General features: G+C 45.9%; 1 pseudogene; it reads right to left on the reverse strand.

The window, feature by feature from the left end:
- Nucleotides 1–6,332: 6,332 nt before the first annotated feature.
- Nucleotides 6,333–23,315, reverse strand: LOC112627493 (annotated as a pseudogene).
- Between the last annotated feature and the right edge of the window lie 773 nt (nt 23,316–24,088).

Consider the following 24,088-nt stretch of genomic DNA (forward strand, 5'->3'; position numbering starts at 1 on the left):
GTGCTAGGATTACAGGTGTGAGTCGCTGCGCCTGGCTGAAGCTGCCTTTCTTTCTTTTTTTTTTTTTTTTGAGACAGCATCTCACTCTTGCTGCCCAGGCTAGAGTGCAGTGGAGCGAACTCGGCTCACTGCAACCTCCGCCTCCCAAGTTCAAGCGATTCTCTTGCCTCTGCCTCCCGAGTAGCTGGGATTACAGGCGCCCACCACCATGCCCAGCTAATTTTTTGTATTTTTAGTGGAGACGGGATTTCACCATGTCAGCCAGGCTAGTCTTGAACTCCTGACGTCAAGCGATCTGCCTGCCTCAGCCTCCCAAAGTGCTAGGATTACAGGTGTGAGCCACCACGCCCAGCCTGAAACTGCCTTTTCTTAGCCTTTTGGACTCCTCCACACCAGCATCCCTGGTGAGGGTTTGCCACATTATGCAATGCTGCTGTCAGGGCACTGGACACAGTAACGAGCTAACACGTGGGTACCCCGTATGGTTGGCTGGGATGAGCGCCTGAAACCGCCTCTCAAGATTTGAATGTGGTGTTGCCCACAGGGTCATACCCTTTTCCCTCTGGTCCCTTGTACACCTACATTTCTCACAACGCCTAAGAGCATTTCTTCAGGAGGAGACCAGGGGCTATCTCCTGCCTCTCACATACACATCCATGCAGAAGGCCGGAGCAGCCTGTGAGTTTGGCCCAGATCTTCATGATCACTGATGCCTCAGTCCACAGCCAACACTCACCTGTCTGATTACAGCCTCTTTGGATTTGCTTTTGATATACCACCCCAGGTTCAAGAGCAGCCAGCTACCTTTTATCATCGTCCAACTGAGGTAACCACCATGGTGGAGAAGATTCCACTGGGGGTGAGTCAGCTCAGCACCTGCAATGGCTCCTGCCTACGCTTTAGCTAAGCCGCAACCTGTTTTCTCCCTTACAACCCCCTTGTACTCTGCCTCACTTGAAACATGTTCAACTCCCACTAAATTATTAGAAATTATTAGAAATTATTATGCCCACTACTTGCCAAGTGATCAGGAACCTGGGACCCTTCCTCTACTCTCCTTACCCTCCTAAGACCCCATCCAGAACCAGCCCTGTCCACGGCTGCTTTGAAACCCTCTGCTTTCAACCCACACACCACTCAGTAGAATCCTGCGAATTCTCCAGAGCCCCTCTGATACATTCCATCTTGTAGCTCTTCCTTAACTGAATCCAATTCCCACCACCACCACCCACTCCCTGGGCCAACTCTGCATCCCCCACCAAAGCCTTCACTTTTCATTCCTGGGAGAAACATGGGCCTCATCACCTGCTTCTGCTCCCGTCCTGGTAACTTGATGTGGCGTCCATGGGAGCTTTTGTCTGCTGTGGTCTTCGTGCCAGTTCAGACGCGTCACTGGCAGACCTGTTTCCCCTCTGAGAGTAAGCCAACTCTCTCACACAGTCTGCCTAGATTCACCAATTGTTAATATCTTATTTCACTTGCTTAATGTATACATATATATACAATTTGACTATATGTACATATGCTCTAAATACATATGTATGATATATACATATATACATATATGTTTATATGTGTATGCATATATGCATAGGTACGTATACATGTATATATGTGTTTGTATGTATATATGTGTAGCTGAACCATTTGAGAGTCCATTGAAGACATCATGCCTCTTTGAAATACTTCAGTGTGCATCTTAAGAACAAGGATGCTTTCTTACATAACCTCGATACAATGAACAAAGGAAATTCAACACTATAATAATACCCCTGTATAATATACAGATGAGGCCAGGTGTGGTGGCTCGCAACACCTTCGGAGGCCAAGGTGGGTGGATCACGAGGTCAGGAGTTTGAGATCAGCCTGGCCAATATGGTGAAACCCCATCTCTACTAAAAATACAAAAATTAGCCAGGCGTGGTGGCATGCACCAGTAGTCCCACCTATTCAGGTGGCTGTGGCAGAAGAATCACTTGAATCCCAGGGGCAAAGGTTGCAGTGCGCCGAGATCGCGCCACTGCCCTCCAACCTGGGTGACAGACTGAGACTCCATCTCAAAAATAGATAGATAGATAGATAGATAGATAGACAGACAGATAGATACTCAAATTTTAACAATTGTCTCAACAACATCTTTTGTAGCATTTTTTTTTCATAATCCTCCTTCCAGTTCAAGATCCCCACTGCACTTAGCTGTCATGTCTTTCTGAGTCTCCTTTCACCTTGAAGACTTGCTTGGCCTTTTTCCTTCAGGACATTGACATTTTGGAAGAGCACAGGCAGACATTTTGTAGACTGTTATTCAATTTGAATTTGGTTGTTTCTTCATGGTTAGATTCAGGTTAGGGCATATTGGCAGGAATGCTACAGAAGTGATATAGCTCCCGGGCATATTCAATTCTGGCAGGAGAAGCTTGGAAGAAATCAGTTTAAATTCTTCTCCCTGGAGTTCTCCTTCCCTTCCCCCATTTGAGCAGATAGGAGATCCTGGCCTCCTTACCTCAGGGGAGATTTGAGGCAGGGCAGGAAGTGGTAGCTCCCTCCAGGCCCCTTCCTAGCTTTTATTTCCAAAAGCACAGGCTTATTGGGATTAGATGGAGGGACTTTGAAGGAAGCAGAGGAGAGGAAAGAATTGTCTCAGACCCAAAGGAAATTCCTCCAGGGTAGAGACAAGAGAGACAAGTGTGTGATTCCCACTAGGAAACAGGGCGAGCATCCTATTCCCTGGCAGAGCTCATGAGGTGGCAGGACCTCAGAGGGAAGCACTGTGCGATGGCCCAGGCAGGCTGCATCCTAGGCCTGGGCCCCAGACTTCACAAAGACTCCTGTGCTCCCAGTAGAAGAAGGCCCAATAGAGCAGGCAGCCCTGAAGCGCGGTGCAGATTAAGACAGTGGGGGCCTGCTGACTGCAACATGGGGGCCTCGCCAGTGCCTGGCCCCAAGAATGGCCAGAACCTCTGTGCTCCTCTGGACATAGGCACAGCCCTAGCGATGACTGCCCAGCAGTCACTGGACTCGAAGGTTAAATTAAGTGTATTTAAGAAAAGCAAACATGGCTGGGCAAGGTGGCTCACACCTGTAATCGTAGTACTTTGGGAGGCCAAGGTGAGAGGATCACTTGAGCCCAGGAGTTAGAGACCAGCCTGGGCAACATGGTAAGACTCCGTCTCTACAAAACTATAAAAATTAGCCAAGTGTGGTGGTGCAAGTCTGTGGTCCCAGCTACTCAGGAAGCTGAGGTGGGAGGATCGCTTGAGTCCGGGAGGTTGACGTTGCAGTGAGCCATGGTTGTACTACTGTACTCCCACGTGGGCAACACAGCGAGACCTTGTCTCAAAAAAAGAAGAAGAAAAAAAAAGCAAAGCAAAGGAAATGAAATATTTATCTTATCCCCAAATTTATGGCTGAAATTCAGGCCTGCTGAACATACCCCTCACTGCAGCCCCTCTACCAGGTGTGGACCCAGCCTTACAGAGCTCATTCTGAGGCTGGGATTTCATGCAGAAAACTAGTTGCAAAAGGTGCTGAAGGGGCTGGGGGAGCACAAGGGAGAAGGAGATCGCCCAGACATCAGGATGCGGGCACCCGACCGGCCAGCACAGCACTGGCCTGTTGGAGGCTTTGCCACTGTGCTGACGGGGCTGCGCGGGGTCCTCATCGGGAACCAGGAGCCCACACCCTCTGGCTGCTGCCATGGCCAGAGGCCCCTTCAAGGGGCAGGAGGCCACAGAGCCTCATTTCTTCTTCCTGCTTTCAGCTTCTATCAGTGCCTCTCGCAGGCAGACCCCCAGCAGAAGCAGCTGGCAGAAGGAGGGTCTTGGAAATGTACTCTGGCCTCTGCCTCCACTGCTGCGCCCCAGGCCTGCAACACCGAGGACTCTGCAGAAGAGGGGTGAAGGACCGCTGGCCCTTCCACACACACCCGCTGCCATCTGGTCCTTGGCCCTTTGCCTTGGCTGCCAGGAGACCACCCTCCAGTCAGCCTCTCACTTGCAGTGGAGGATGTAAATGTTAACCAAAACCAATGGAAAAGAATGGAATATGAGCCACACCTGCACAGGTGGCGGCTGGCTCTGCGTCACACATGGCCAAGGCTGGCCTTACTATTCAATTTGTCAGCTGTGGAATCCATGGTTAGGAAAACCTGATGCTTTATTTTGTTTCTTTAGCAACCATTCAGGATGACTTCCTTACATTTTTTCAAGTTCGATTTGTTCTATATTTCCTAGGAGATAGAGCAGAAATATTTGACTCGAGTGCTACACAAAACAGGAAATTGCATTTCACCAGGTTTTATGATTGCTGGTTCCCTTTAGCTCCTAGTGCACTTCCAAGTCAAATGCCTGCCTTTGAACAAGTGGCAAATTTAGCGGTAATTCGGAGACATTTATTGACAGCCTGCTGCTACTGGCCTGACCCTAATAATTTAAAAAGAAAAGGAAAGAAGAGAAATAGAAAAGAATGTCAGACTCCTCATCTTTAAGTAGCTTACAGTTTTGTTCAGGAATGAGGCTTCTGCACACGCAACTTGAAGAAACAGATACAGTATAATATATTCTACAGTGTTGAAGTCTGTGCTGCAGATTCTAAGGAAGACAGAACAGCTGTCTCTAAAGGGATTGTATTTCGAAGGCAAAGGAGAGGGCAGGACAAGTTCCTAGCATGAAGAACTCTGACAGCGAAAGAGAGAAGTGAACAGGCACCTGGGAGTGGGCACTACGATTGCCCAGCTGCCTGAGGGAAATGCGGGTCATATGCTTGAGGGTCTCGAACATCAGTTTGAGGAAACTGAACTTCATTCTAAAATAGCCAAAATGTGGTCACGAAAGCAATGACAATTATAAACCATGTTGTCATCATTCTGGTTTCATAAAATAATCATATATAAGCAGCCTAAAAGATGCAATATTTTAAACAACCTGACTCTTAAGTAATAACTTCAGTTCTGTAAGACTAATAATTAGGTTTTTATAAAATACTGATTCATTAGGTATCAGAGAGCAAATATTTTATCTTATACCTCAATGTATTTTTTTCTCCTAAAATACAAAGTATAAATATTCCTTACTCTGTGACTCCAGTTGATTCTTGAGTAGGGGAAGTGAGATTAGATAGAGAGGGATACTGTGCTGTCCATTTCTATGTGGCCCCTGAATTCTTGAGTTAGGAAAGCAAGGGATTCAAGCCCTAACTCAAAAATGTATTCCATTGTCTTCCGTCCCTGAATGTATATGGGGAGGGTTAAGAAAGCAAAGCTGGTCTCTATACCAAACTTGCCAGGGCTCCTTCCCTCCTTCCATTCCCAACCCCCCTTTCCTCCCTGCTCCCCAGGGCCTGATCCAACCCAAGGCCCCAATCCAGGTCAGCATCTTCTATCACCTGCTCTTAGGTGGGGAAGTTGATAATCCAGCCTTCAAGCCCACGTGCTACTCAGGCACGCGCATGCGTGCGCACGTACACACGTACATACGCACGCGCACGCACACACAGAGGCACACTCATTCTGTTGTTAACTTTGAGAAGAGTCCCTCTGGTGGCCACCTGTACACCACACTGTGGGACCGGATGCCTCTGGATGGCTGACGTTGGTAGGTTACCTCACAGTGGCTGCACTTTAGGTTTTCTGAGTGGGAGAGGTGGGAGAGGAAATGAAGAGGTTGGCTTTAGCCAGATTGTGAACGGCTTTTGTGGCTGGACTAAGGACTTTGTCCTTCTCCTTACAGCAATGTGAGATGTTGGGCACCCAAAGTTTTAGAGGAGACAGTGAAGTGATCAGTTCTCGATTTTATAAAGGCAATGCTTGCCTTCAGTACTTGGGTGACTATCAGACAGTAAATGGTGATAATAAAGTAGCTAGCTTAAGACATAAAAAATAAGCCATAAAAAATAAATAGGTCCGGGCACAGTGGCTCAGGCCTGTAATCCCAGCATTTTGGGAGGCCGAGGCGGGCAGATCATGAGGTCAGGAGGTCAAGACCAGCCTGACTTAACATGGTGAAACCCTGTCTCTACTAAAAATACAAAAATTAGCCGGGTGTGGTGGCGGGCACCTGTAATCCCAGCTACTCAGGGGGCTGGGGCAGGGGAATCACTTGAACCCAGGAGGTGGAGGTTGCAGTCAGCCGAGATCGCACCACTGCACTCCAGCCTGGGTGACAGAGCGAGACTCCATCTCAAAAAATAAAAATAAAAATAAAAATAAAAATAAAATAAAGTAAATGGAAACATCTTTGTATGTGCCTGGCTCGGTGCAAAGCTGAGAGGAAGGTGCTGCACCTCCTCATTTACCAGGCTGAGGGGGATAGGTACAGAAATTGGCGTAAGGCCTCTTAAAACGCAGCGCTCCCCACTGCCTCCTCAATCCCCAGGGACAGCGCGTCTCCTTCTCCATCATCGCTCTCCCACGGTTTCAGACAGGGACATCTGTCTAAATGGAGATCAAGGACAATTGAAAAGGGAACAAAAGAGGAAGTTACCACCAAAAAACACTATAAGGACCATATCAGTTAGGATTAGTAAGTTCATCTCAGAGTAAAAATTCCAAAATAACAATGGCTTCAGCAGATATAATCACTTTTATTTTTGTGGGATTTTTTTTTTCTCTTTTTCATGTAAAAGTCTAGGGGCAAGCAATTCAGGGCTAGATTGTGGCTCTGTCCCTCCCAGTTCTCAGGAAACCAGTCCATTTCCATCACTATTCTGCTGTCCCTAGAAAGTAGTTCTTATCTTCATGGTCCAAAATGGATGCCAGAACTCCAGCCATGACATCTGTGTTCCAGGCAACAAGGTAAAAGGAAGATCAAAGAGAAGGGGAGGAGCACATGCTAGCACATTTTAAGGAAGTGTTCTATAAGCTGGAACAGCAATTCTGCTTACACGTCATTGTCCAGGCCTTAATCACATGACCCCACTACGTGCAAGGGAGGTTGGGAAATTCTGGAAGCCAAATGATAAAGTATGTCTGTTCGGAAGAGGATGGTGGGTTTCTTTAAGTCCCAGCCAGTGACCTTATCTTCTTACCTTTTCTGTCCCTAATGCCCACTGTCTGCTGCCTGTGTCCCAAGCTTGTGTTGTGCCAGCGCTCCACAACCCACTTCTTCCAATGTGTTCTGCAGATAAACAAGACTGTTGCTGCTGTATATTTACTGCTAGGGGCTCAAGTGCAGGAGGTACCTTTAGAATAAGACTTTTATGTTCTAGAATGGGGGTTGGCAAACATTTTCTATGAAGAGCCAGATAGAAAATAGTTTTGCCTTAGCGGCCCATGCAGTCTCTGTTGCAACAATGTACTCAGCTCTGCCATGGCAGTGTGAAAGCAGTCATAGATGCTATGGAAACAAATGAGTGTGGTGTATTCCAATAAAACTTTATTTGGGGACATTGAAATGTGAATGACATATAATTTCCATATGTCATGAAATGTTATGTTTTTGGTTATTTTTCAACTATTTTAAAATGTGGCCTGGGCGTGGTGGCTCACACCTGTAATCCCAACACTTTGGGAGGCTGAGGCAGGTGGATCATTTGAGATCAGGAGTTCTAGACCAGCCTGGCCAGCATGGTGAAACCCCATCTCTACTAAAAATTAAAAAAAGAAATTAGCCGGGTTTGCGGTACGTGCCCGTAATCCCAGCTGCTTAGGAGGCTGAGACAGGAGAATTGCTTGAACCCGGGAGGTGGAGGTTGCAGTGAGCTGAGATCGTACCACGGGACTTTAACCTGGGTGACAAACGAAACTCCACCTCAAAAAAATAAATAAATAAAAGATAAAAACGTAAAAACTGTTCAGTTTTGACCCATGAACTGTAGTTTACCAAGCCCTGCCCTAAAAGACGAAGGCGTAGGATAATCATTATAAATGTCTTAGATATATGACATTGTAAACGACTAGTGGTAGTGCTGAGCTAAGTCCTGTACACCACCCTCCCAGTAACCCATGCGTAGATAGCATCTGATTTTATAGATGAGGAAACTGAGACCCAGAGAGGCTAATTAACTTACCTAAGATCACACAGCCAGTAAGTGATCAAGCCTCATGCAGAGTTTGTGTCAAGTCACAGCACTGTGTCAAACTGACAAAGCTGTGGAACCTGCATGGGAGGCTGGAAGGAAAGATTGAAAGAACAATCAGGGAATATCCTACAAAGGCTCAAGGAGACACAGAGGCAGGTGCCTGCCCAGAGCAACTTGGTGGTAAAGAGTAGACTCTAGGTCAGAAGCCAGGTTCAAATCCCCACTCCACCATCTATTAGCTGTGTGGACTTAAGCACGTCACAGGACCTCTCTGAGCCTTATTTCTCTCATCTGAAAAATAAGGATAATGATATTACTTGCCTCATGGAGTTGCTTGGAGTGAAGTGCTTAGCTGGCACCTGGCACAGAGTCACATTGTTGTCAAATAGAGGTCCAAGGAGTTTACTGTAGGATGAGGGACAAGCTGTGTCCTTACTGTGAGGAGGCAGGAGAAAGGGGCTTTGGGAATGGCATTGCTATTTCAGGAAGTATTCAAATACCTAAAGAGAAACTCTTGGGCCTATGCTGGATGGGAGGAAAGAACCTGAGAAATTGAACTTGCGGCTTTGGGCTTTCACACCATGCACTGGGCTGAGGGTGGAGAGGGTTGGAGAAGAGAGAACAAGACCCCACCCAGGGGAGCTGCCTAGCTTGTGGGAAGATGAAACGCTTAGATTTGAAAACTAAGAGATCAGGGGCAAAGCCGTATTTCGTTACCTCCTGCCTCCAGCCCTGCTCAGCCACAATCACAAAGACACTGTTCAGGAAATGAAACCCCCTAAACACAGCAGGCAGGACACTGGGAGCTCCAGCTCAACCAGATCAGGGCTTGAGAAGAACAGGTTTTGAGATTGATTACACAACAGAATCCCTGGGCAGCTTGTTCGCAAATATAGATAGCTGGGCCTCACCCTCTTACAGATTTCTATTCAGTAGGTATGGGGAGGGTCCCAGGAGTATGCATCTTAAAACTTTTTTAAACAACATTTTATTTGGAGATAATCGTAGGTTTACATGCAATTGTAAAAAAATAATACAGAAAGATCCTGCAGGCCTTTCACCTACCCTTCCCCAGTGGTAACACCTTGCATGACTATAGTACAGTATCACATCCAGAAAATCAACATTGATAAAAATCCAGCAACTTTATTCAGGTTTTACCAGGTTTAACATGAACTCATATGTGTGTGTCCTTAGTTCTGTGTGATTTTATCACATGTACAGATTCATGTAACCGCCACACAGTGAAGACAGTCAGTTCCATCACCCAGATCTCTTGTGCTACCTTGTATATCTGAAGCCATTCCCTTCCTCCGTAACTCCTGGCAACCACTAATTTTTTCTAAGACAAATATTTTTAGTAGCCTTTCCAGGTAACTGTGGACATTCTTTGATACTCTATCAGTAGTTCCTCTCTCTCTCCTTTTTTTTTCAGACAGTATCCCTCTGTTGCCAAGGCTGGAGTGCAGGGCTGTGATCATGGCCCACTGTGGTCTTGAACTCCTGGGCTCAAGCCATCCTCCCATCTCAGCCTCCACCTCCCCATAAGTAGCTGGGACTACAGGTGTGCACCACCACACCTGGCCAATTTTTAAGTTTTCTGTGGAGACAGGGTCCCACTATGATGCCCAGGTCGGCCTCAGATTTCTGGGCTCAAGCAATCCGCCCACCTCGGCCACTCAAAGTGTTGGGATTACAGGCATGAGCCACCACGCTTTGTTTATTGTTGTTGTTTATCTCCAGAGATAATTACTTTGCATAACTGAAACTGTGTACCTTTTGACCAACACTTCCCCAATCCCCCTGCCCACAGCCCCTGGCAACCACCATTCTCCTCTCTGCTACTGTGTGTGACTACCTTAGAGTTCACATTCCAGGGGTCACGCAGGATCTCTGGCTTGCTTATTATTTCACTTAGCAGCATAATATCCTCCAGACTCATCCATGTTGCTGCAAATGCAATATTTCCTTCTTTTTAAAGGCTGGATAGTATTCCAGCATGCATATATACCACATTTTCTTTATCTGTTTATCTATTGATGGACACTTAGCTTGATTCATGTCTTGGCAGTTGTGGCTATGTGCTGCCATCAACACAGGCATGCAGCTATTTCTTCGAGATTGAGATTTCACAGGAATATGAATTTTAACAAACACACCAGGTGATTCTGATACATGCCAAGGTTTAAGAAGCATGATGGGGCTGGGCACGGTGGCTCACGCCTGTAATCCCAGGACTTTGGAAGGCCAAGGCAGGCGGATCACAAGGTCAGGAGATCGACACTATCCTGACTAACATGGTGAAACCCCATCTCTACTAAAAATACAAAAAATTAGCCGGCCATGGTGGCGGGTGCCTGTAGTCCCAGCTACTCGGGAGACTGAGGCAGGAGAATAGCGTGAACCCAGGAGGCGGAGCTGGCAGTGAGCCAAGATCACGCCACTGCACTCCAGGCTGGGCGATAGAGCAAGACTCCATCTCAAAAAAAAAAAAAAAAAAAAAAAAAAAGAGGTGGTAGGGAACAGTGGTGAAGACCCTATAACCTTGGTGGAAATGGGAGCCTGTTGCGAAGATTAAACTGCAACTGGGCTTCCAGAGAATCACGAAATAAATGTTGACTTTGTTTTTAATCTTCCAAACCCCAGTTAAATTCAACAAAACCGATTGAGAGTAAAAACGGGTGTAACAGAAGAGACCCTGATCTAAGCAGGCTCTTGAGCCAGAAGCAGGAACAAGGAGGCTGTAGGGCAGCTGTCTGGGTAGGGAAAACGTGTTACTCATCCCCTGCTGTGGGGACACCAAAGCTCTGCAAATCAACTGTCCCAGCCTCATCTGAGGAGAGGAGCAAGGGTGCGGGACTCAGGCGGGAGGGCCCAGGGACCCCTGCCTCAACAGCACAGTGGGGTGAACCTGAGGGGCAGACTGGCCCTTTGCTCCCCTGCGGCAGGCAGCTAATGAAGTTTTTCTAAACCAGTTTACTGGGCCGCAGATATTGTCATCCATGGAGAACTCGAATTGTCAGAATCACCAAAGATTCTAAAACACAGATGGTGGTGCTTCAGTGGGCTCCACTGGACTCCTCCTCTTCTGACGCTCAGAGGCAAAGGTCCTTTTCCTGATTTCAGGAAAGGGGGCAAGAGCGGCCACAAGGAAATCATGTGAGCAGGGAGAGAATCATGGCAGTTTGGGGTGAGAACGCTGACTCCTGCGGATTAGAGGGCCCACGTGACGGTAATGGCCAGCCTTAGGGCCGGTGGGCAAGGGTCTGTGGTGGGGTGGACCCCACCTGGGCTTGCATGCTGACCCCGAGAGGCAGCAAGAGAAAGCAGAAGTAGTTTTCTGCCTGCAGTGGAGGATCAGGTAGTGCCTTTCCCTGCTGCTTCCTTCTTGGGGCCCTGAGATCCTATTCTCCCTGCAAGGAAACAAAAAGGCAATTAAATGAGTGGGACTAGAAAAGACTGACAGGAGGCCGGACGCAATGGCTCACACCTGTAATCCTGGCACTTTGGGAGGCAAAGGCAGGTAGATCACCTGAGGTCAGGAGTTCGAGACCAGTCTAGCCAACATGGTGAAACCCCGTCTCTACTAAAAATACAAAAATTAGCTGGGCGTGGTGGCGGGTGCCTGTTAGCCCAGCTACTTGGGAGGCTGAGGCAGGAGAATCACTTGAACCCGGAAGGCAGAGGTTTCAGTGAGCTGAGATCACACCACTGCGCTCCAGCCTGGACCACAGAGTGAGACTCCATCTCGAAGAAAGAAAAGACTGACAGAGAAACAAATGGGAAAACACAGAGGAAGAAAGTCTATACTAAGCAAGAGCCACAGAGAAAATAAGAGTAGAAACGGGAGTGAGGGTAAAGAAAAGGAAGATGTGAGCAGATACAGGGAAAAGGAGAAGAGGACAAGCCTGCTTTAGAAAGAGCAAGAAAGCTGGTCAGAGCCAGAGCACTGTCTCGGCTTCTGAATCATGTGGCCTGTCCATGGGCTCTCTGACCCGGCCGGGCCTTCCATGGGGCCAGGCAGGCTGAAAGCAGGCCCGTGGTCTTCCCCAGAAGGTGAAAACTTTAGACATGGGGACAAGAAGACAAGGAGAGGAAGCCATTGGAGCAGCAGAGAAGGGGGTGGAGGAAGGTTATCCTCCCTCATGATGGGGAACACGCAGTGGACAATGGGGATAACAGCACCCACTCTAAGGTTATTGAGAATAAAACAAGACAAGGCCTGTGCAGTAGCTACCTCAGCAGCATCCCCCAAGGACTGTTCTGAGAACAGTGATGACAGCCTGCACCATCCAGGGGATTGTGGGGACAGTATGGAGTTGATCCCAGAAGCATATAAGAGGCAGTCAAGATTGACTAGCTGTAGAAAGAAGAGCAGAAAGAGGCCAGGGGTGGTGGCTCATGCCTGTAATCCCAGCACTTTGGGAGGCTGAGGTGGGTGAATCACCTGAGGTCAGGAGTTCGAGACCAGCCTGGCCAACATAGTGAAACCCCGTCTCTACTAAAAATACAAAAATTTGCCAGGTGTGGTGACGCGCACCTATAATCCCAGTTACTCAGGAGGCTGAGGCAGGAGAATCACTTGAGCTCAGGAGGTGGAAGTTGCAGTGAGCCAAGATCATTCCACTGCACTCCAGCCTGGGTGACAGAGCAAGACTCCATCTCAAAAAAAAAAAAGAAAAGAAAAGAAAGAAAGAAGAGCAGAAGGAAGACCCAAAGTCTGTTCCTGGATTTCTGTTTTGGGTAACTAGTGGGTGATCATGACAGGGAATAAAGGAAATGTGGATTCTGGGGAGGAAATCAGTTGTTTCATATTATTAACATTTATATCTGGGCAGAAAAGTATAACGGGCCAATAAACATGAACATGTGCTCCTCCTCACCAGTAACTAAAGAATGAAAATGAAAACAAAATCCTTATTTATCGGAATGGGATACAAAATTGAAAATATCCAGTACTGGCAAGGATACAACAGGCATTCTCATACATAGTTGATGGAAGTATAATGTATAAAACCATTTTGGGGAACAATTTGGAAAGATTTATCTAAAATGTTAATTGTGCTTTCTGTTTGATCCCATCATTCCCCTTTAAGGAATTTATTCTAGAGCTTCTGAAGTTAAAAGCACAAGGCTATTCCCTGAAGCTTGTTTGTATTAGCAAGAACACCTCAATTCCTCCACGATCCAACCATGTTATCTCGGGCAAATTACTTCCCCTGCCTGTGCATCAGTTTCCCCACTTGTAAAATTGGCACACACACACACACAAATAGCACTTAGATCATTCATTTGTTAGGATTAAATGAGGAAATGCAAGACAAGCACTTAGCATGGAGCCTGAGCTGTGATCGGCGCCCAGCTAAGGTTAGCATTCCTATTCCTCTTGCTAGCAGCAGGGGTCCCTGATGGTGCATTAGTGGAGGGACTCTTAGGGAGGAGGGAATAGCTGGGCTTTGGGGGAGCACTGCTGCATGAAGCTGAAAGCCCAGAGCAGACGGGAGAGAAGATGAGTCTGCTTCTAAAGTGCCCACTTCAATCACAGCAGGGAAGGAAGCAGGAGATTCAGAGACAGTCTGGAGAGATGTGTAACAACAGTAGATGAAAAGGAGAGGTAGCTGGGATTCTTTGTTTTTTGATTGGGGAAATCTATAAACCAATGAGCCTCAAGGTTCCTGCGGAAGAGTCGGCAGCCTAGCACAGTCCCAGAGTCTGGGGTGGATTATTTAGCGCTCCCTTGCTGCAGAAGTGCACCTGGGCTTCCAGAACAAGCAGGGGTGAGGAGCGAGGGTGGCAAAAGAATGGCTGGTCTGGAGCTTTGTGGCCTCACAGTGCTGGGAACCCAGTTCAATCATTCTAGGATGACTTTGGGAGCACACAGTGCCTTGGTCTCCTCGGTAGAAACGGGTCTGTGGCGTCATGAACCTGACTTTGTTCTCAGCAGCTGTGTCACATGGGATAATCCGTTGTCTGTACTTGAATTGGGTGGGCACAGCTCTTTTGCATTCTATCTGCCCACTTTTCTTACTGTCACTGCTCATGGGCTCAGAACTGCAAAGATGTTCTGGGCCTGAGCATCTCTTCCCCTCCATCCCACCAAACCTCCATGCTGTGTAGGGAATCTGGAACAGAGTTGAAGGAGTAAGCAGACAAGTGCATTTTGTGTGCTTACAAATAGCTCTTGAAATTTCACCCTTAGAGAGTCCTATGTTTTGGGATTCTGCAAGTATTCCTGACAAGTATGTTAACATTCATCAATTCACATCTGTGTGCAAATACATGTAATCCTACTGAATTTCCCTCGGAGCCATGATTGGTTTAGAAAGACAGAGGTTTCATGAGGTGGATGGAGAAGAAGAGGGCAACTTCAGAACTCATGCCATGCACCAGAGGAAGGCAGGACTCAGTTTCATGATGAGGTAGGGGTTCTCTTTTTCTTTTCTTTTTTTTTTTTTTTTTGAGATGGAGTTTCACTCTTGTCACCCAGCCTGAAGTGCAGTGGCTCCATCTGGGCACACTGCAACCTCCGCCTCCTGGGTTCAAGCAATTCTCATGCCTCAACCTCCCAATTAGCTGGGATTACAGGCACCCTTCGGCTAATTTTTGTATTTCTAATAGAGACGGGGTTTCACCATGTTGGCCAGGCTGGTCTCAAACTCCTGACTTCAGGTGATCTGCCCGCGCCAGCCTCCCAAAGTGGTGTGAGCCACTGTGCCAGCCCTCTGACTCTTGACAAGCCCCGGAACCTGGAGCAGGAGAGAGAGTCTCCAAAATAAACCTGACCAGCTCTACAGGGTGGTGGAATTCTGGTAGAATGCAGAGATCATATGGCTAGGTATGGAAGATCTGCATTCCTGTCTCAACTTTGCAACTTAATAGTTCCATGGACCCAATTCCCCATAGCTAATCTCTCTTCCCTAGGTTATAAAGGAGTCCGTCATGCCTGCCCCAGCGTGTGTTTGAATGTGACTGTGTTTTGAAAAATATTCCCACTGCCACCTAAGCTCAAGCACATTTTTTATCATTACTATTGGAAACATCCCACGAGGGCTGGCCTCAGGCAAGTCAATGTGGGAGCATGTTCTGGATGGCTGAGGCCGGCTGGACGGCAGCCTTGGCTTCAGGTCTCTCAGAGTCACTCACAGAAGCACTGAAATGACCCACTCATCTTTGTTGAGATCTAAACCTTAAACAGAACAAGTCTAATTGACAAAAAGCTTCCTTCAAGGAGTTTCAGTGAACAATTCAGGGCCTGCTCATGCTGGGATAAGATGGACAAAGAACTCTGGGTTTGTGCTTCTGCCCTGGGGAGTGCCTCTGCCAGGGCAGGCAGCCAGGGCCTGTGCCTAGGTCTCTCTATTAAACTTCTTTCTCTTGGGCTGGGCCACAGAGCCCTGATTCACCCCACAGCAGCTCCCAGCCCTGCCAAGAAAGTGTGGGATGGGGCCTGCGCTGAGTGCAGAGTGAAGCAGGTGCCCAGTGGGCACAATGTTGCGTGTGCAATAAAGAAATTGTATAGGACTGCCCCTGCTCATGTGGATGGGAGAGAAGATGTAGGCACACAGTGGGGGCAATGCCCACTAGCATTTCATAAGTGCAGTGGTGGTAGGGGTGGGAAGAGCCCTGACCCCAAGTTAGACATGAGTTCAAGTCCTTATTCTGCCACCTTCAACCTTTCTCAGTCTCAGTTTCCTCGTCTGTAAAAGCAAGGATGAGACTGCCAGAGCTCTCTGGCCCATGGTTGTTGTGAAGAGTTCTTGGTATTATGACGCACTGTACAAAAAACCTGTCATTATTAATGATGCATTATCAGCATTAATGATACATTGCTAATGATTCAAGTGCTGGAGGGACCACAGTAGAGGTGATGAGATTTGTGTGGCAGTTTCATGATCATGAAGCCTATTGGTAAATGTTCTGAAGATTTTTAGATACAAACGACTGCTTGGCTTTACTTCTTATCATAGAAGTCAGAGCTAGGAAAAGAGAGATTAATCATCTAATTCAAGCACCTTATTTTACAGACAAGCCGACAGAGGTAGAGCCTAGAGACACCATTTGATTTCTGTTTGCTTTATGCCATGCTTCTGGCACAGACTAGATGTTCAATGCTTGTGCTCAGTACTAGTTGTTGTTGTTGTTGTTGTTTTGGAGACAGAGTCTCACTCTGGCTGGAGTGCAGTGGTGCAATCTGGGCTCACTGTAACTTCTTCCTCCCAGGTTCAAGCAATTCTTGTGCCTCAGCCTCCTGAGTAGCTGGGATTAGAGGCATGTGTCACCACAGCCAGCTAATTTTTGTATTTTTAGTAGAGACAGGGTTTTACCATGTTGCTCTCAGTCTGATCTCGAACTCTTGGGCTCAGGCAATCCGCCCTCCTCGGCCTCCCAAAGCACTAGGATTACAGGCACGAACAACTGCGCTTGGCCATTGTGCTTAGTACTTAATGAGACAGAACTGAATTAATTCTCCCACCTAAGGCTTAGTGAGTGCAGGACTGGGACTCTATGACACTGCATGGTGAGATGGAAGGAGAAAAAAATAGGACCTGAGATCGACGTGCACATGCACTTTTTCAACAGTCCTCAAAGCATCTGGAATACTTGAAGTACCTTTTAGACAACATAATTCAACTGCATTATTCTATAAGTAATAAAATGATATAATTATGTCTATGTGTACATACATAGTTTTTGGCATGGGGAGGTGATGAGGAAAGAGTAAAGTGATCGTAATTCCTGCTGGTTACACATCCTGAACTGTAAATTTTCAGGTATTTTAGTTTAGAGGTAACTCCTTCTCTTGCTGTTGAAAAAAAATCCTCAATTTAAAATTAAATAGTTTCTTATAAATATGATATACACACACAGGTACATACATATATACATTTGTATGTATGTATCTATCTAGTCTACACATAATTTGCTTTCTTTTAAACTACAAAAAACTGTCCTTCCTAGCTGCATAATTAACACAGTTTTACTGCAGTGCTTCAACATCCTTTGCCTGGCTACTTCCTCAAATGACCTAGATCTGTTTTGATCACTGGATAGGGATAGCATGCTGCCTAGGGAAGATTCTGTATTAGAAATTATTCAGGAGGTCTGGCTGCTTGTCAAAAGTCTTCTGCTCTTTAGTACGGACCTTGGTTTTCTCCTCGGGGTTGGGGCAGGCAGGGAACACGTGAACTAGTGTTACTTTACAAACATGTATGTAATAGGGCTTATGATTTGACAGCAACTTTCTAAGTGCTTGCAAATATGAACTTATTTAATCCTCATAACCACTCCATGAGTTGCCATTATTACCCCTTATTTAATAGATGAGGCTAAATAATTTATTTAAATTCTGCAATAATTTAGGAACCCTTGGAAAAACCCTCTGCTAAAACTAACACCACTCTTTTTTCTTTCTTTCTTTTTTCTTTTTGGTGTAGTTGGCAGGATTTAATACCACTCTTCAATGAAAAAGGAAACTTATCTGATGGCTCTTTCTAGTAGTAGATACTCTTAACTTTGGTGAGGGGTCATATACCCCTTGAAGAATTAGATGAGGCTAGGCACGGCAGCTCACGTCTGTAATTCCAGCACTTTGGGAGGCAGAGGAGGGAGGATCACATGAGGTCAGGAGTTTGAGACCAAGCCGGCCAATATGGTGAAACCCCCATCTCTACTCAAAATACAAAAATTAGCCAGGTATGGTAGCGGGCACCTGTAATCCCAGCTACTTGGGCAGCTGGGGCAGGAGAATCACTTGAACCTGGGAGGCAGAAGTTGCAGTGAGCCGAGATCATGCCATTGCACTCCAGCCTGGAAGACAAGAGGGAAAGTTGTCTCAAAAAAAAAAAAAAAAAAAAAAAAAGAATCTGATGAAAGTTTTAGATCTCTTACTTGGAAAATACACCTTCATTGACAAATTAATTTGTATCCCAAAGTCATCTGTAGAATCCAAGTGAGAAACAGTTATTATAGTAGAGGAATGCATCAGCACCCTCTGGGAGGAATTACAGCTTCTCTCCATGTGAACTCCAAACCATAGAGAGGGAGAGATTCTGGAATCTGCCTTATGCTCTGGGTGCGACATGCCCCTTCTTTTTCAATTATTCTAGATTAGAAATCATCTGGACAAACGAATAGCCATAGTGGTTATGAAAGGTGAGATTCTTGAGTACTTTCACATTCTGCATTATATATTTCTGCAAATATTTTCCTGTAAGCATGTATTACTATTGTAATCAGACACAACATAAAGAAGAAAACCAAAGTTTGCATTACAGACAATCACAGATTTGCAAAATTTTGTGCATACAAGGAAATTCACTGCTGTTTTGCTTGCAGTTCTCCTACATGGCCTCGGTTGAGGAGAGGCTAACTCAACTATGGTGCCTCCTTCACTGGATTGCTGTGTGGCTGCTAAAACACCTGCAGGGTACCTGTGAATGTGCCGAGAGAGCCTCAGATACATTGTTAGGAGAATAAGGCAAGATGTAAAATGGTGTAGAGGGTACTACAATTTTGTGGAGGGAAGAAAAAGGAATATTAGTTGATGCATCGAATACCTTTAGGAGGACCAGAAAAACCTGGCAAGAGTGATTGTCTCTAGAAGGTCTGAGCAGTAAGGGAGGCTTGCTGTTCACTCTGTACCCTTTCATACCTTTGAAATTTGTTCAATTTATGAATTACCTATTCAATAAATAGATAAAAATTTGTAAAAAGAAAGAGACTTTAAATGTCATTGAGAATCATCTCCCTGTTATCTAAGAGTTTTCTTCCTACCATAGAACCCTGCGTAGTCTGTCTTTTTTGCCTGGAGCACCCTTCTATACCCCAACCCAGCCTGCGGATCTCAGCTCAGTTGAGGGTTTCTCATCAAGGATATCTCCAGCCTCCCGTGATAGGTCAAACACCCTTTTATCTGCTCTTGTAACATCCAGTGGGCCTTTCCATCAAACACTTTCCCAGTTGCAGTTTTACATACACTCCTGTGATTGTTCGATTCATGTTTGTCTCTCCCTAGGAGGTGTAAGCTACATGAGAGAAGGGTCTTTGATTTTGCTCACCACTATATCCATAAAATTTGAAACACACGGCCGGGCGCGGTGGCTCAAGTCTGTAATCCCAGCACTTTGGGAGGCCGAGACGGGCGGATCATGAGGTCAGGAGATCGAGACCATCCTGGCTAACACGGTGAAACCCCGTCTCTACTAAAAAATACAAAAAGCTAGCCAGGCGAGGTGGCGGGCGCCTGTAGTCCCAGCTATTCGGGAGGCTGAGACAGGAGAATGGCATAAACCCGGGAGGCGGAGCTTGCAGTGAGCTGAGATCCGGCCACTGCACTCCATCCAGCCCAGGCGACAGAGCGAGACTCCGTCTCAAAAAAAAAAAAAAAAAAAAATTGAAGCACACGAATGTACCTGGTGCACTGGTATGGAGTAGGGTAAACAGTGAATGAATAGGGGGGTATATGTGCCAGTCACCACCTCTACTACTGGTCATCAGGCCTGTTCTTAATTATTATTTAAAAATTAATTTTAAAAATTTTATCTATTTATTTATTTTGAGACCATGTTATGAAACTGGCTAATTTTTATTTTTTGTTTCTTTTTTGTTTGTTTGTTTGTTTGTTTGTTTCAGATGGAGTCTTGCTCTGTTTCCCAGGCTGGAGTGCAGTGACGTGATCTCAGCTCACCGCAACCTCCGCCTCCTGGGTTCAAGCAATTCTCCTGCCTCAGCCTCCCAAATAGCTGGGATTACAGACACATGCCACCACGCCCAGCTTATTTTTATATTTTCAGTTGAGACAGGGTTTTGCCATGTTGCCCAGGCTGATGTCAAACTCCTGGGCTCAAGTGATCCACCTACCTCAGCTTCCCAAGGCGTGAGCCACTATGCCAGACCAGCCTGCTCTTTTTCTTTTTTTAGAGACAGAGTCGCTCGCTAGGCTGGAGTGCGGTAGCGTGATCTTGGCTCACTGCAGCCTCTAACTCCTGGGCTCAACTGATCCTCCCACCTCTGCCCCTCAAAGTGCTGGGGTCTCAGGCATGAGCCACAGTGCCAAGCCAGGCCTCTTGTTAAACATCTGAGAAGAAGGCCGGGCGCGGTGGCTCAAGCCTGTAATCCCAAGCACTTTGGGAGGCCGAGACGGGTGGATCACGAGGTCAGGAGATCGAGACCATCCTAGCGAACACGGTGAAACCCCGTCTCTACTAAAAAATACAAAAAACTAGCCGGGCGAGATGGCGGGCGCCTGTAATCCCAGTTACTTGGGAGGCTGAGGCAGGAGAATGGCGTAAACCCGGGAGGCGGAGCTTGCAGTGAGCTGAGATCTGGCCACTGCACTCCAGCCCGGGCGACAGAGCGAGACTCCGTCTCAAAAACAAAAAAAAAAACAAAAAAAAAAACATGTGAGAAGCAGGATCTCACAACTCCCTCGAGCTGTCCATTGCACCTTTAAATTCCTCTCACTGTTGTTAATTTCAGCTCATACTGAGCTAAACTGAGTCTTTGTGGCTTTCACCCACTGGATTTAATTCCGCCTCAGTAACACAGAGAGCAGGACTAATCCTCTTTCATATGATTGCTTTTAAAATATTTGAGCATATAGAGTTTCCTTTTTACCTAACTATGAATCTTACATTCTTTCAGCCACTACTAACTGACTGAAAGCCATTACTAACTCTCCTTGAGAGTGGGGAAGGTGTCACCTACATTTCTGTTATCTGTAGCCCTCAGCTCTGGGTTTGGCTTAGTATATGTTGTTTAGATAGAATCATTTTTTGTATGGCATCTTTTGTATTACTTACCCTGAACATGTTCCACTTTGCCTCTTAAAATATTGGCCAAAATGCTGGACAAATATCATAGCTTCAGTCTCCCCAGTGCACCTTCTTTCCATTGTCCATAACTCTAGTAATGCCAGCTAAGATCCCATGAGCTTTGGGGGCAGCCATTGATGACACATAGTCAGCCTTGTTCTTGCTACTCTCCTTCTTTCTGTTGTTCAGAGCTCCTGTTTCTACCCTAGAGCATTACTGTATGTTGGCCCTTATGTATTAAAATCCTGCACTCGACTGCTCCCAGGCTCATTAGAATGGCTAATGTTACAATGTTGACTTGTTTTTCAGACTCTCCAAAGCCAGACCAACAGCTTCATGAAATACCGTGAGTTCCACACCAAGAATGACATCACGTTTAAAAAAAATAGGTCCACTTGGACCTACATGCCACGGCAAATACCATTTGGGACTGACTCACAATGGTTCCCTCTACAACACCTTTACTCAGTGAGTATCTCCAGAGACGAAAGGAAAACTTGAAGGTTTGAGCTTCAAGTGAGAGTTTTTTTAAAGGCCAGCCTCTTTACTCATCAACCCTGCTGCTCAGAACTCTGATGAGACCCATTCTCGAGAGCTCTCATAATGCTGAATCTAAGCTCTCAGCATCAGATGACTCCTGGGTAATGTGAGCACGGGCACATCATTGCTAATGTGCGCAGTGCTTGGCAGAACGCCACAAGGCCGATATGTCGAGTGTAGCTTCTCAGTCTCTTAGCCAAGATCAACCGCAGAACCAGTCAATCTCCAACATTGTAATAACTCCTCTGTGGGGAACATGGGGAACATAGCCTGACCTGGTAAGGGGACAGATGCAGTGATTTAGTTTCTTTTTCCCATATTCAGCTTTCATGAGCCATATGACAAATGAGCAGAGGATCAGAGCATGCTGGGAACTAATGAACCAGAGGGAAAAATTCATTTAATGACTTAAGTGTGTTTTATCTAATGTGAAATGTAGGTCAATTCACTATAAATTTATTCATAGGGATTATTTGTCCTTAGCCTGATTACATGGCATGTGCTGCAAGATTCAGCCCTGTGAAAAACAGAACAGGCTCTGCCTGTCTGTGTCCATCCTTACCTTCCCCCAGCATCCCTTCCCCTCACACACACACACAGGGTGGCAGGAATCTAGCAACATCCATCAGTGCTTGTCTCAACAGATAAGACTGATTTCAAACTATTCAAAACACTGATTTGGGGCTGTTCATTTTATTTTTTCAGACGGGGTCTCACTCTGTCTCCCAGGCTGCAGTGCAGTGGCACAGTCATAGTTCACTGCAGCCTCAACCTCCTGGGCTCAAGTGATCCTCCCACCTCAGCCTCCCAATAGCTGAGACTACAGGTGCACCCCACTACACCTAGCTAATTTTATTTTTTTCTTTCATAATTGAGATTTTATTGATTGAGGATCAGTACAGACAATTCTTAACATACACAACAAAAATCTAAAAAGCCATGAATTGTAATTCATTTTTAAAGTTATTCCAGTGATTTCTCAGCTTGAAATTCCGAAGCAAATTTTCCTTAAGAGGCTGTCAGGTACCAGTATCTTCACATGTTGATAAGCTGCTACATACATCCCACCAATTCACAACTGGAATAGCGTGTACACTACATATTCAAATTTTTAATCTTTCACAGTACAGTAACAAAGTTATTAGGAAATCAGGACTACCACAACCAAAGTTGCAGATTGCACATAATTCTCACAGGGAGAGCCGTAAAAAAAGAGTGGTTTTCTTTAGGAAGCAATTCTACTAAAAAACAACATGGGAATAGAAGTAATTTAAAATGTTCAAGACATTAAATGCAGGACTGACTCCATATTGCCATTTAATATGCTTTGTCTTATAGGATATGAAAACTAACCCCCCATCTATGGAAAGTTAAGCTGACACCAGGGACAGTCAAAGCTTCCCATAATTCAATATCCCACACTATTTTCTGGTTGTACCAAAAAATTAACAACAAGCAAATGATTTCACCTCTTAAAAAAAAAACATTTACACTTAAAAAATGGGATGAGATGGGATTCCCTCCTTCTCAAAAATGTTTCTAGAGCTACTAAAAAGCTTGTATTTACAAAATAGTTGATAAAAATATTCCTCTGGATTATACCAGAAGGGAGACAGAGACCACTGATAAGACTTGTATGGTGTTCATCAGACTTGGCTTCCTTCTCTCCTGCTTCATCAGGGAGGCTGGACTCTCCTCAGTTTTTGTTTCACTGTTTTCTGCAGGTAAATCTTGCTTAATTTCTTGGTTAGCGACTTCAGCCTGTTTTCCCTTTGCTCCCCTTTTCCCTTTTGTTTGCATTTTTTTATCTGAAGATTTATCCTTCGCTGCTGCCTTTTTTGGCTTCACTTCCACTTTTGCAGGAGGTTTAGCTGACAACTGCGCCAATCTCCTCTTGGGCTCTTCCTTGGCAGCCCCGTAGGTGGAGCTGACCTTCCTCTTGGGCATCCTGGTGGTGAGGAGGGCACGTGCCGTGCCAGGTGCCTGCGGGCCGTGGCACACCAAGAGCCTTCTCGAAGCTGGGCTGCCTGTCCGCTGCCACTTCTCCCTCCGCCCGAGCTGCTGAGACCCACAGCGAAGGTGGTGGGAGAACGGAATGGAACTGGATCGGGAGCCCGCCTCCTAATTTTCTAATTTTTGTAAAGATGGGGTTTTGCCATGTTGTCCAGGCTGGTCTCAAACTCCTGGGCTCAAGCTATCCTCTTGCCTTGGCCTCCCAAAGTGCTGGGATTGTAGGCTTGAACAACCATGCCCGTTTTATTACATTTTTGGAAACACTTGGAAAAATCTAAAGGCTGGACACCTACACAGAAATTCAGACGTATTGCTGAGTAGAGTCCAAAAGAAAAATTAGACAAGAAGGAGAGAATTTCATCACTCTGTTGGTCCAGCCAGGTATGTGTCACCAGAGAGACAAATTTATCAAACTCAACAACCAGGGAATGAGTCTTGGGAGGTTTGGCTAGCAACGGTTTCTCAACTCTAAGAAACTCAAGATAACAATCTTAGGGCACTTGTCATCACCGTCATTGTTGTTATTATTTTGTAAAATGCAAATTAGTAACTGAACAGGTCAGCTTGCATTCATGTCCTGTTAGCTTCCTTAGCTTCATTACCTCTTAGAATAAAAAAGAATGTTCAGTCCTTGGTCCTAAAAGATAGGGGTCATAAAGCAATTTGAAGGAAGATTTGAATAAAGGCTTAAAAAAAGACATCGATTC

This window comes from Theropithecus gelada, chromosome 7a (genome assembly GCF_003255815.1).
Source record: "Theropithecus gelada isolate Dixy chromosome 7a, Tgel_1.0, whole genome shotgun sequence".
Classification (NCBI taxonomy): Eukaryota; Metazoa; Chordata; class Mammalia; order Primates; family Cercopithecidae; genus Theropithecus; species Theropithecus gelada.